The sequence below is a fragment of the Puma concolor genome, chromosome A1 (assembly GCF_028749965.1).
Source record: "Puma concolor isolate L17-30 chromosome A1, mPumCon1.1.hap2, whole genome shotgun sequence".
In the NCBI taxonomy this organism is placed as follows: domain Eukaryota; kingdom Metazoa; phylum Chordata; class Mammalia; order Carnivora; family Felidae; genus Puma; species Puma concolor.
Genome location: NC_141667.1, coordinates 147,236,000 through 147,248,560, shown reverse-complemented (window position 1 = coordinate 147,248,560; position 12,561 = coordinate 147,236,000). Strand labels below are relative to the sequence as shown.

General features: G+C 49.4%; 1 pseudogene; it reads right to left on the bottom strand.

The window, feature by feature from the left end:
• Positions 1 to 598: 598 nt before the first annotated feature.
• LOC147584540 (E3 ubiquitin-protein ligase TRIM36-like) lies at positions 599 to 11,092 on the bottom strand (annotated as a pseudogene).
• Between the last annotated feature and the right edge of the window lie 1,469 nt (positions 11,093 to 12,561).

Below are 12,561 nucleotides of genomic sequence, written 5' to 3'. Positions count from 1 at the left end.
GAGACGACCGGAGCGAGACCCGCCCGTCCCACCCCTTCCCGGGCCGGGGGTTCCCCTAGCGGGTCCCCGTCCCCGCCCGGCTCTTCCTCCTTCTCTTCCGGCCCAATTCGTCGGGTGAACTTCACATCCCCTCGTGACTGGTCACGAGTCACTCATATTCTCCTTCTGCTTTGGCACCCCTGGGCGCGGCGCTGGCACGCACAACACGTTGTCGCCAAGTGGCGCGGGGTAGGGGTCCAGAGCCGGCGACGCGGGAGCGCCCCTCCCCCGCCCCGGCAGCCGCCCTGCGGCTCCCCCTTGGGGACGCGGGGCGCCGCGGGTCCGGGGCGGCTCCGGCACCTGCGCACCCTCGCGGTGCCTCGCCTGCTCAGGGACCAGCAGCGCGGGTTTCACCTTCCACGGCTCTCCAGCGCGTTTCTTCTGTCTCGTTTCACGGCGAACCGAAAACGGTTTAACCTGGGGTGGTTGGAAGCCGTGTTACTGGATCACGCCACTGCCTTCCCAGCCGGCTATTTCCATCCTTACGTAGAGACAGGGAAAACGGGCGCCCTAAACAGCTGGGTGAAGGGACCTCGGAGCTGCAGCAGAGGAATCCCGTTTAGGTTTTGAAATGCTTCCCACGTATTTTCTATTTGGGAGAAGTCTCTACGTGTGAAAAGTTCCGCCGTCTTCCCACGGCACGGTCAGCAGTGGTAGCCTCTTCTCCAACCCGGCGATTAAATACTGGGGTGGCAGTGTAGACTTAAGAACAGCAAGGGGCTCGAGCAGTTGTCTTTAGTGGAAAACCCTCCGTTTACAGATGAGGAGGTGTAGAGAGGATGAACGCCTAGCCAAGCAATGCCTGGACTAGCCTGATCCGGATTAATGCCCTCTCTGTGGCCCCGCGTGCTTGAGACTGCTTCGTTCCCCCAGGTTGTGAAGCGTGCTAATCAGGAGGGAAATGAGGAAAATAACAAATGCCCGCGTAATTTGGTTACCTATATCATGTACCACACCATGTCCCCACATACTTTTTAAAGACTCAGCCATTAAAAAGCATAAATCAGTGTTTGTTTTTAATACTGTTCTTTGCGTTAAATTATTCTCCTCCGGCTGTAACCTCACATCAGCCCACTTGAATAGCCCTTTGGTCCAAAACGAACTAGTTAACTGAGTAAAAGAGATGAGAAGACTTCATTAACATGAGCTAAAGATTAAACTTGTATAGACAATATTTGGCCACAAATAAATTTCAAAGCTCTCCATTATGCAAATCAGACTTCAATGACATAGCATTTTCCACCTGATTCTCAAAGTTCAAATATAATCTTTTAAAAAAAATTTTTAATGTTTATTTTTATTTATTTATTTATTTATTTATTTATTTATTGACAGAGAGAGAGCACGAGGAGGGGAGGGGCAGAGAGAGAGAGACGGAGACACAGAATCCTAAGCAGACTCCAGGCTCTGAGCTGTCAGCACAGAGCCGGTCGTGGTGCTTGAACCCAGGGTTGGGAGATCATGACCTGAACTGAAGTTGGGCTTAACCGACTGAGCCAACCAAGGTGCCCCAAAGTTCAAATATAATCTTAATACACTTGGCAAGAATGTGGGCAAGTAGGTACATTCAAGCTTTTTGTGTGTAACGCTGTAGACTGGTACAGCTTATTGGAAGGGAAATTTTGCACATCCTATCAAAAATGTCAAATGCGTATACCTTTGACTAAGCAATTCCACCTTTAAGAATTGTCCTACTGGGGGCTCAGTCGGTTGAGCATCCATCTCTTGGACTCTTAAATCAAGAGATCGAGCCAGAGTCAGATTCTGCTTGGGATTCTCTCCTCTCTTTCTGCCCCTCGCCTGCTTGTGCACGCTGTCTCTTTCAAAATAAATAAACTTAAAAAAAAATTCCTACTGAAAGACTTGCATGTGTGCACAAAAACATGTACAAAGTCCTTGTTCAGACCTTATTTAAAGAAATATCTATATTATCTATCATCCATGATGTACAACCATACCATAGAATACTGCGCAGCAGCTGAAATGAACGTACTGATGAGGAAGGATTTCTAAAAATTGTATTACAAAAGTAAAAACCAGGGGTGCCTGGGTGCCTCAGTTGCTGGCTCAGTGGAAGTCGTCTGACTTCTGCTCACATCATGATCTCACAGTTCGTGGGTTCAAATCCAGCTTCAGGCTCTGTGCTGACAGCTCAGAGCCTGGAGCCTGCTTCAGATTCTGTGTTTCCCTCACTCTCTCTGCCCCTCCCTGGCTCATTCTCTCTCCCCCCCACCCCCTCTCTCTCTGAATCCAAAGCAGGCTCCAGGCTCTGAGCTGTCAGTACAGAGCCCGACCTGGGGCTCAAACCCACGAGCTATGAGATCATGACCTGAGCCGAAGTCAGACACCCAACCGACTGAGCCACCCAGGCGCCCCTAATTCTGGAAACTTTTTAATGCAATTTACATAATTAATCCATAGAGGTTTTGATCCATATTCATTTAAACCATTAACCCATAAATTTTGAAAAGTTTAAGGGGGGAGGGGGTGTATTGGTAGGAAGATAGCCAAATATGAAAACCACCATTCTAAACCATTCTACCCACTTTTCTAGTCATTTGTACCCCACCCTATCCACCCCCCCTTGGCCCATACATTCTAGCTTCCCACTTATCGAACATACCAAGATCTCTCCCGGTTCCTCAAGTTAAAATTCTGTGGGTTTGGTTGGTTTTTTTTTGTTGTTGTTGTTGTTGTTTTTTAAAGCCTCCTCTCTCCTTCCCCTCTACCTCTGGTCAGGCTTCAAATCCTCTGATTTCTTCTCAGATCCCTGTCCTTTCTCATCCTTACAGCCAATTCCCCTGCCCACCCTGAGTCTCTGCTACCGGTGCCTAGATTACAGAAACAGCCTATCAATTAGGTATTTACAGATGACTTTCCATTCAGGTCTCTCTGTCCTTATTGCTCCATTTGCCACAGGGACAGCGTAAAGCTGTGGTCCTAGACCCCGAGAAGCGTAGTGTAGGACCATAACAGGAGGGGTATATGTGCATGCGAGTGGATTTAAATGTTTGTGTGTTGGGGGACAAGGGTTACAGGAGAGGTGATAAACTTGCAATAATACAAAAGGAGTCTAGTATACCTGAATGCCGTGCGTCTTTTCTGCAGACTTTGGGAAGCTTTTGAAGGCTTTTAAGTGGGAAGGACACAAGTGATCTGTATTGTTTTGTTTTTTAAATCATTATTCTCCCGATTTGCATTGCACATACTGTCCTGTGGGGACCTACCCCTTCCTAGTTTGGAGTATCCTAGCACCTCCTTTTCCAATACTTTATCTTTTAAATTAATTAATTTTTTGAGAGAGAACACAAGTGGAGGAGAGGCAGAGAGAGAAGGATTGAGATAGAATCCCAAGCAGCTCCACTCAGCACAGAGCCCAATGCGGGGCTTGAACTCTCGAACCCTGAGATCATGACCTGAACCAAAACCAAGAGTCAGGCTCTCAATGACTGAGCCATGCAGGCACCTCTCCAATACTTTCTTTCAAAATATAGGTCAGGGGCGCCTGGTGACTCAGTTGGTTAAGCAACCAACTCTTGGCTTTGGCTCAGGTCGTGATCTCACAGTTGGTGGGACTGAGCCCCACATTGGGCTCTGCACTGACAGCGCAGAGCCTGCTTGTGATTCTCTGTCTCCCTCTCTCTGCCCCTCCTCCCACTCTCTCTCTCTCAAAATAAATAAACACCAAAAAATTAAAATAAAATACAGGTCAAAGTTCAACACAAGGAAGCCTACTCCATACCTATCACCGCCTCCACCAAGTTCACAGACCTTCAGCACTCTTGCGTACATTATCTCATCCGGTGTTGCTTAATGGCTCTTCTATCACAGAGGCATGAGCTGTCTTGCATCTATATATTTCATCAAGCCCAAAAGGTCAGGGAAGGATGTTGTCAATTTTCCCCTAGTTCAGCTACCAGCAGTTGCCACTCCCCAAACACACACACACACACACACACACACACCACCACCACCACCACCACCATTCAGGTTTGGTAAAGGAGAGAGGCTCAGTAAGTGTTCATTACCTGACATTTAAAATGTAAACCTGTTACCTTTTAGGCTATCCACTACACTTGACCTGGTTGGTCTCTTTCCATACCGACTCCTAATACCCAACAGGAGATTAAGTTCCTGGCACAGTCAGGTCCTAATGACCATGGTGCATATTTCAGTCAGTTCCGTGCAACACCACTGTCTCTTAATCTGTTTGGTCTGAGATCAAACAGCCAGGGTGCCATTCCATTAACATGTGCTGAACAAGAAGTCGCAACTAGGCGATACGGCCACCTCCTCCTCCACCTTGCCCCTTACTGGGGACTCCTAGTCAATGGACAACCTGGGTACAAAATGAAGAGTCCCTAGGAACAAGACAGCAATGACGTAAATCACAGGGCTTCCCAGGAGATTGGCACATGCACTATCTACGCCAGTGGGCATCAAGAGGTTACAGGCAAAGGACAATGAATGGCAGTTATCAATCATTGACCCAAGCCTGTGACAGGCTAAGCTTACCTGTCAGAAACTGTTTCTATGGGAACAACCTCAGGGGAGAGGAGCCAGGGAGGCTGGAAGTTCAGATGTCCATTGCCCAGCCAACTCCTCCTCATCTTTCAAGCTGCAGATCTACAGCCTTCTCCCTCCTTGGTCTCGTTCTCATTGATCAGCTCCTGACTCTGAACTCCTTTGGCACTTACAGTCTTTCCGCTCAGTTTAACACGATTACATACTCTCATTTCGTACATGAGTGTCTGATGTCCTGTAAGCCTTATCTTCCCTCCCTTTTCAGCTTTTGTCTGTTTGAGAGAAAATCCAATAGACACTTCCCTATTAAACAGCACCAGCCCAGTAATTTGAAATTTGATGAGAAAAACACAGCATCTCTCTGGCAGACATTTTTCCATTAATGGCAGGAGTGAACTGGCTGGTCCCCCTTGGCCAACTTGAGGTGAACAACAATATTTAGACGTTGTTAGCAGGTCCCCTTGGACTACACGTTATTCCTACACTTGGGGTTGCTAGGTTTAGCAAAAACACAGGGCACCCAGGTAAGTTTGAATTTCAGACACATAATTAATTTTTTTTAGTGTAGGTATGCTCCATAAACAGCAAGGGACCTACTTCTATTAAAACAATCATTTGTTGGAGCACCTGGGTGGCTCAGTGGGTTAAGCATCTGACTTTGGCTCAGATCATGATCTCACAGTTTGTGGGTTCGAGCCACATGTCGGGCTCTGTGCTGACAGCTGGGAGCCTGGAGCCTGATTCGGATTCTGTGTCTCCCTCTCTCTCTGCCCCTCCCCCACTTGTGTACTCTCTCAAAAATAAACGTTTAACAAAATTTTTAAAACCAATTATTTGTTGTTTATCGGCAATTCAAATGTGATTCTATATCCTGTATTTTACCTGGCTGGCAACTCCCCATCTCCACTTGTTAGTAATCACAGTTTGGATAAAGGTGTCTCAAAACCAAACTCTTCTGTCATGGCACCTAGAGGTAATAACTTTCACTTAACAGCCTACTGTGTGCCAAGAACAGTATTAGGAACTTTCTGTAAAATACTCATTTAATCCTGGCAATAACACTGTGAATAGGTATGATTCCCTTCAGACAGGACAGGGCTCTCCACCTTCAACCAGAGATTAAGTAATACCCTCAAGGTCACATGACCAGATACCAAAGAACCTTGAGATTCAAATTTGAGTCTCCCTCCAGCATCCCTGTTGCACTGCCCACAGATAAATATGCAACATGTAATTCACAGTTGCACAAAAAAATACGATTTAAGCATTATATGACTAAGTAGTTTAAGATCCTTTTTTTTCAAATTATCTATTGAACAAAGTGAAAAAAAAACAGAGGAAAATTATATTTGTGAAATTGGCTACTTTGCAAATATATTGCTAAAGTCTGAATTTTCTGTTTGCCTTTCCTACCCCCCACAACGCACACATTTCACCCTATCCCAGGATATAAAAAAATATTTTAAAGAATACTTTGCAGTGGACCCAACCTTAGCATTATCACCCAGTTTAGATTTTGGTTGTGTGAGCAAGTACCTATTGAGCCTTCTGAAACAGATCATTTGGTGGTATTTTTGTTTTGGTCCCGGGAGAGGTTTTAAGACTTTCCATTAGTCTAGATTTGAGGATTTTCTAAACCTAATTCTTTCTGAATACAAGTATCTTCTTGTTTCACGGTAAATTTTGTGCTTATGAAAGTTCTTGTAGTTTTTATGCTTCAGAGATGTTCAAAATTAAAAGTAATAATTCACCAGATAATGGAATCATCGCCTGTTTCTCTATCAAAGTTAAATAGTAAGCTTTCCAAAGCCGCTTTTATTCTGCTCAAACTATTATACTCCTTGGAGGTGTCTGAACAGGAACTATTGAACTATGGGAAAAACCAGTAGCATTTTCTAGGGGCGCCTGGATGGCTCAGTTGGTTAAGCATCCAACTTTGGCTGAGGTCATGATCTCACGGTTCCTGAGTTCGAACCTTACGCCCACATCGGGCTCTGTGCTGACAGCTCAGAGACTGGAGCCTGCTTTGGATTCTGTTCTCCCTCTCTCTCTCTGCCCCTCCCCTGCTCATGCTCTGCCTCTCTCAAATCTCAAAAATGAATAAACTTTAAAAAAAACAAAAACCAAATAGTACTTTCTGACTATTTATATGTAAATATAAATGTGTTAAATTGTCTAAATATAAAGAGGTACCCTAAATATAAATTCTTCCATTTGTATGGACAATTCTTCCACTGTCATCAAATCTTCATTATATGGTTCCAGAGTGTGTGATGGTGTGAAGGGAAAAGGTGAATGAGGATGATAAAAAAAATTAATAAGCCAAACCCTTCTAGAGCCCAAAAGTTTTGAGAATACTGCTTTGAGTAATCCTGGACATGGACCACAGATTTGGAAAGGTCTATTTTAGTCCAAAGGGATGAGATACAAAAGAGACAAAAACAAACAAACAAAAGCCAAAAAGCATCTCCCAGAAGTGGCACAAATGTCTCTGAGAGTGAAATATAAGGCGGTCCATGTACGTTGATTTTTAAGCCTCCTGAGAATTATCACAGGCATCAACTATACTTCCAGGTCATGGTTTGCTGAGCAGAAAGACCACAATGGTAGAGAATCCTGTGTCCATTAAATATTAAAGTCATCATCACAAGAGAGTGAAATAAGCTGATCAAAATAGGTTGATCAAGTTTGTGATGCAGGTTTTAGGTTACCCTCAGATGAATGTGGCCTCACCGCCCACCCCCCCCCCCCCCCACACACATTCAGAGAACACACAATAAGCTAATTTAATTGGAAAGAGACACACAAGACGCTGCAGCTCCCAGGAGGAGGGGGGCAGGGTTTTGGAGGTGGGAGTGAAGTGCCATTTTTTTTACTCTGTAAAACTTTGTGTAAAGTCTGTTACACGCGAACAAGCACGTATTAATGTCGTAAAGCTGTAAAGCCATCAGAGAAAAGCAACAGCAATTAGGATGACGGTCAAGCTGTTGGTCTCAACTTTGAAGGAAAGGAAGGGAAGGGAAGCGTGGTGGGGAGGGCAGTGGAGGAGAGTGATGGGGAGGGGAGGGAAGGGGGCAGGAAGATAATGGGCCTCTGCTCTCCTTTAACTCGGGAGACTTGGTGTCATTAGCGCCATTTCATAGTATCCTTTACACTATAAGTCTGAACTCCAAAGTGGGGTCTAACTTCCCAAAGGAAAAAAAAGCAAGTGAATCTCAACGGTCTGCTATTCATTGGCTCATGCTCGCAGAGGTATTCAGTGTCCCAATCCTGTGTAATCACACACATAAGTGGGGGCGGGAAGTATGAGAAGAGTGGGCAGAGAATAAGCTTGAGGGGAAATGGGTAGGAGGCTGCTCCTAATCCCCCACCCCCACCCCATCAAAAAAAAAAAAAAAAAAAAAAAAAAAAAGGCCCAGGGCGGAACTGTCCTGAGTTCTTACAGCAAGAGCCTGCTTCCCAACCTCAGAGGTTTTCAGAGAGATACCCACGCCTCTAACCTTGGAAGTCGGTGGAGAACGCTGCTCGTGTGCTTGCTGCAGGTGCTTGGCGGGGAAGCCTGGTGTAGAGGGTCGGCCTAGCGAGCGAGTGAGTGGCTACTGAGCGATGCAGACCCCGTGGATGAAGCCAGGTTCTTCTGCTCTCCCCGTTTCATTTCAGAAAGAACAGTGTGAACACGTGGCTCACTCTGAGCGGTTTGGTTTTGGTTTTATTGTAAGTGTTAAGGGTTCACTAATGGTGCTGCCTTAGTTGCCCATTTGGTGTTTATGGGAAGTTCATCCGTCTGCTTCATAATCACCTGGGGTGTCGACACGCAGATCCCTGGGGCCCGCCCCAGAGCTATTCTCTCAGAACTGCAAGTTTGGGCCTGTACTGAAGGAAAGTATTAGCCAATGAATACAATTCTGATTCCCTCTGAAGAACTCACCTCTCAATCACCCCACTCCTCCCCATCAAGAGCGGTCCATTTATTTTGCAATCAGCAAAAGGCATCCTGTTTCCTCCGCACCCCCAGCCCCCAGAGATCATGGGCAGCCTGGATCCTGCGGTGCGCTTAAGAAAGCCGGGTTCTGGGGCGCCTGGGTGGCGCAGTCGGTTAAGCGTCCGACTTCAGCTCAGGTCACGATCTCGCGGTCCATGAGTTCGAGCCCCGCGTCGGGCTCTGGGCTGATGGCTCAGAGCCTGGAGCCTGTTTCCGATTCTGTGTCTCCCTCTCTCTCTGCCCCTCCCCCGTTCATGCTCTGTCTCTCTCTGTCCCAAAAATAAATAAACGTTGAAAAAAAAAAAATTTAAAAGAAAGCCGGGTTCTGACCCCCTGGCTGCACGTCTCCTCCTTCCAAGCGGCGCTTCCTTCTTTCTGGCCCTCTCCTTTCCTCCCAGGGTGGGCCCTCCAAAGGGTGGAGCGGGCTGTGGTACGCACCCTAGGCCCAGCGGGTGGCCAAGGTTGAAGCTTCTTGGGCGACAGAAGCTTGGATGTGGTGGCCCGGGTGTTCCCACGCACGCGCCGGAGGCCCCTTCCAGGTGCAGGCTAGAGCCCAGGGTAGAAAGAAAAGTGGAAAGCGGGTCCTCCACGTGTACTTCTGGGCCCCGGGTGTCAACGGTGGGGGGCGGGGGGCGGCCCGAAGCACAGCTTCTATCTTGGAGATGTTAACCAGCATTCTATTTCAGATGAGTGTATTCCGTGTTTGCAAAACGGGAGAGAGAATCCCGGGAGGCGCGCGGTTCCCCGGGGACGCTGTCATCTGGGAGTGCGGGGACCCGCGCCGGCGGGGAGCCTGGGGACTGCCTGCCCTGAAAGCTAAAACCTGGCGCAGTTGGGGCTGGTGAGGTGTGAGCCCGAAGTTTCAGATGCTCACAGCAGGGCTGCGGGATCATCCTCCTTTCTGAAGACTGCGCGCAGGAAGTCCTTTTCTCCCTCATGCCAGCACCTATCGAAACTCCAGGTGCAGAGGGCAAAGGCAGGCGCCGTTTCTCGCTCTCTCTCTCTCCTGCTGCGACTCCCGGCTGAGCGCGCCTGGCTCAGCTTTGCATTTCCCGACACCGCCGGCCGACAAAGCTCTCAGGTGCCTCCCTGGGCAGTTTCTCGGCTGCAGCGCGGAGGCCAGCCTGCCGCCAAGCTTTCTGCCTAGGCTCGGCGCCACCGGGGCCGGCCGAGGGCGTGGTCGCGAGGCAACACCGACGGCGCCAGCCCGGGTTTCGAACGGGCTCCCGGACAGGTGCCTGCCTGAAATCCGGCTCCTTGGCATCCCCCTCAGCCTCCCCTGCAAAAGTAGACTGCTTGAAATGTTCTCGGCCTCGGACAGCGGCTACGGACCTGGAAAGAGGGCTGACAACGCCAAGGGCCTGCGAACTGGGGTTCTGCCTTTTACCCGCCTCACGGTCGCACTGCGCGCTGAACCCGATCCCGCCTCCCGACTGTTCACCCGCTGGTCCGACCCTCCGCTCCGCTCCGCGCTGCGCGCCTGGACACTCGAGGTCACCTACTCGAAGTCACCACGACTGGGCAGTCCTGGGGGCGTCGAGGAGCGCCCCCGAAGGCCAACGCCCCGCCCTCCTTTCCATCTCCCGGAGCTGAGCTCGCGCCCCTCGCCGTCCCAGGAGCCCCCGCCGTCGCCCAGCTGGCCAAGTCCCCTTGGCTCATTTCAGAGATGCGGCGCGATAAAGAAAAGGCGGCTACTTTGCATTCTGCAGCTGCTGGGACGCCCTGGCTGGGAGCGCGGACCCGGGGTTCCGGCCCCCGCCCTCCGCGGGCGCTGGAAGGGACCGGGACGCCCACAGTGACAGGCCAGGTAGTGGCCGGGGTGGGGGCCCAGGCCGCGACACCGCGCGCCCCAGCACTTACCTTGCCTCTGGCTAGCAATTCCATGATGTAGCCAAACTCACTTATCTCCCCCGACTCGGTCATGGTTACGAGCCTTCACAAACTCTGGAGGACCCGGACGGGTGCATCGAATTTGTTCTCCCCCCACCCTCTCTTTTTAGTCTGAGTTTTGCCAAGCGCCGCTCCAGGATGCGGTTAACGAGGCAAAGCCAGCAAGCTCGGGGAAAAGCCCAAAGCGGGGTTGGGCGGGCTCGAGGCCCGAGAGGGATCCGGGCGGCCGCGTCCTGGGCTCTGGGTGCAGCGGCAGGGGCAGGGCGGAGTATCTGAACAAACCAGGGCGGCGGCGGCGGCAGTGAAATGCACACCAGGCGGAGCCCCGCGCCGAGGCCCCGCCTCCTCGGGGGTCGCGGCCCGCGCGCCTCCAGCCCGGGGTCGAGCGGCTGCGGAGACAAACAGCGACACAAAAGCGGGTCCGCTCCCGGCGTGGCGCGGTCCCAGCCCAACGACACCCTCCCCCCTCCGCCCCCGGGATGGTGAGAGCGGTGCCTCCTCGGATGCCGGGGAAGGTGGCCTTCCGGAGCTCCCGGCGCGAGGACTGGGGGGGGAAAAAAAAACCCATCACACTGTCTGGAGGTGCGAGGGCAGAGAGGATGAATGCAGAGGAGGCAACAACAAAGGATCAGGCTGCCAGCGCCGGAAAAAAAAAAAAAAAAATTAGTGAGAGCCCAGAAAATGGCAACGCCGCATCTCAAGTCAGCCTTCCTGAAACCCAATAGGTAACAAAGACCAAGCCCAGCGCTCCCGAGATGAGAACAAATACAAGGATTGTATTTTAAACACTCTAAGTGTGCAAGGGCGATTGTATCTCTATATCCTCCTGATACTCGACTTTCCCATAAAAAAAAAAAAAAAGCATCATTTCTGCCAGCACTGCATGAACACCCTTAGTTACGACTCACTCACTTTTCCAACAATTCGTTTCATTACCCGAGTTAAGCATTCAGCGCATGTTTCTCACATTTTATACTTCTTTTTAAAATAGCAGCTCCCCCAGGAAGCGGGGGCTGAAATGGCCTCCCGGTCTCCTCCCTGCTTCATTCATACCTGACAATCTTTGCTTCCCTTGAAAAGAATACTTGGCTTAACAAGTCTGCCCTGGTCTATTACTCCCCTGTGGGCTGTCTCTTATCTTCCTCGGAAAGGAGGAAAGCGATAAGGGCTTGAGTTTTCCCCCAAAAACAAAATCAGCCAGTGATAATTGGATTAGACACAAATACAAGATTTACTACAGGAGTGAAGCCACTTTCCTTAAGCAGGTTGGCATCGTGCTGAGCTTGGGCTCAGCACCAGTGGGCAGGGTGGTGTATGGAAAGGACCCATTTTGCAGGCACAGGGCAGCTTTCGAGGCTCCATAATACACGGGAGGGGGGGGCGGTTTCCTCTTGGGTTCTTCTGTTGTTGGTCATGTTCTGACTTCTCTCCTCTGGCCCAGAGAGCTCTGTTTCTTCCTCCACCCACCCCCACCCCGGTCCCTACACACCTCTCCTTAAAGCTTCAATAATGTTGCTCCTTAACTGTTCTAATCATAACTTTCCTACTTCTTCAATGTGTTACATTCCTCTATGAGCTGATGCTGATACTTGATTGGAGCAAAGCAGCAAAAGATAAGGCACTAGGTGTTTGGGGCTGAGTAGGAGGTCAGACACAATCATAATACTTCTTGCTTGGAAGCTTCTTGTCCTCAAGTTCTGGAAAACCTCCTGTGTTCTCTTTGCTTCTATAATAAAACTAGCAGGATTCTTTAAAAAAATTTTTTTAATGTTTATTTTTATTTTTGAGAGAGAGAGAGAGAGAGCACAAACGGGGAAAGGCAGAGACAGAGGGAGACACAGGATCCAAAGCAGGCTCCAGGCTCTGAGCTGTCAGCACAGAGCCTAATGCAGGTCTCGAACCCATGAACCGTGAGATCATGACCTGAGCCAAAGTTGGATGCTTAATGGACTGAGCCACCCAGGTGCCCCAAAATACTAGCAGAATTCTAATACATCCATAGCATTTATGAACAGATTCTTCCCTAACATTAGCAATAGCCAACAGATTACCAGAAAGAGGCACTGCTCTAAAAGTGAGTTTTTCATGCCCCAGAATGGAATCTGGCACATAATAAAAACCACAGT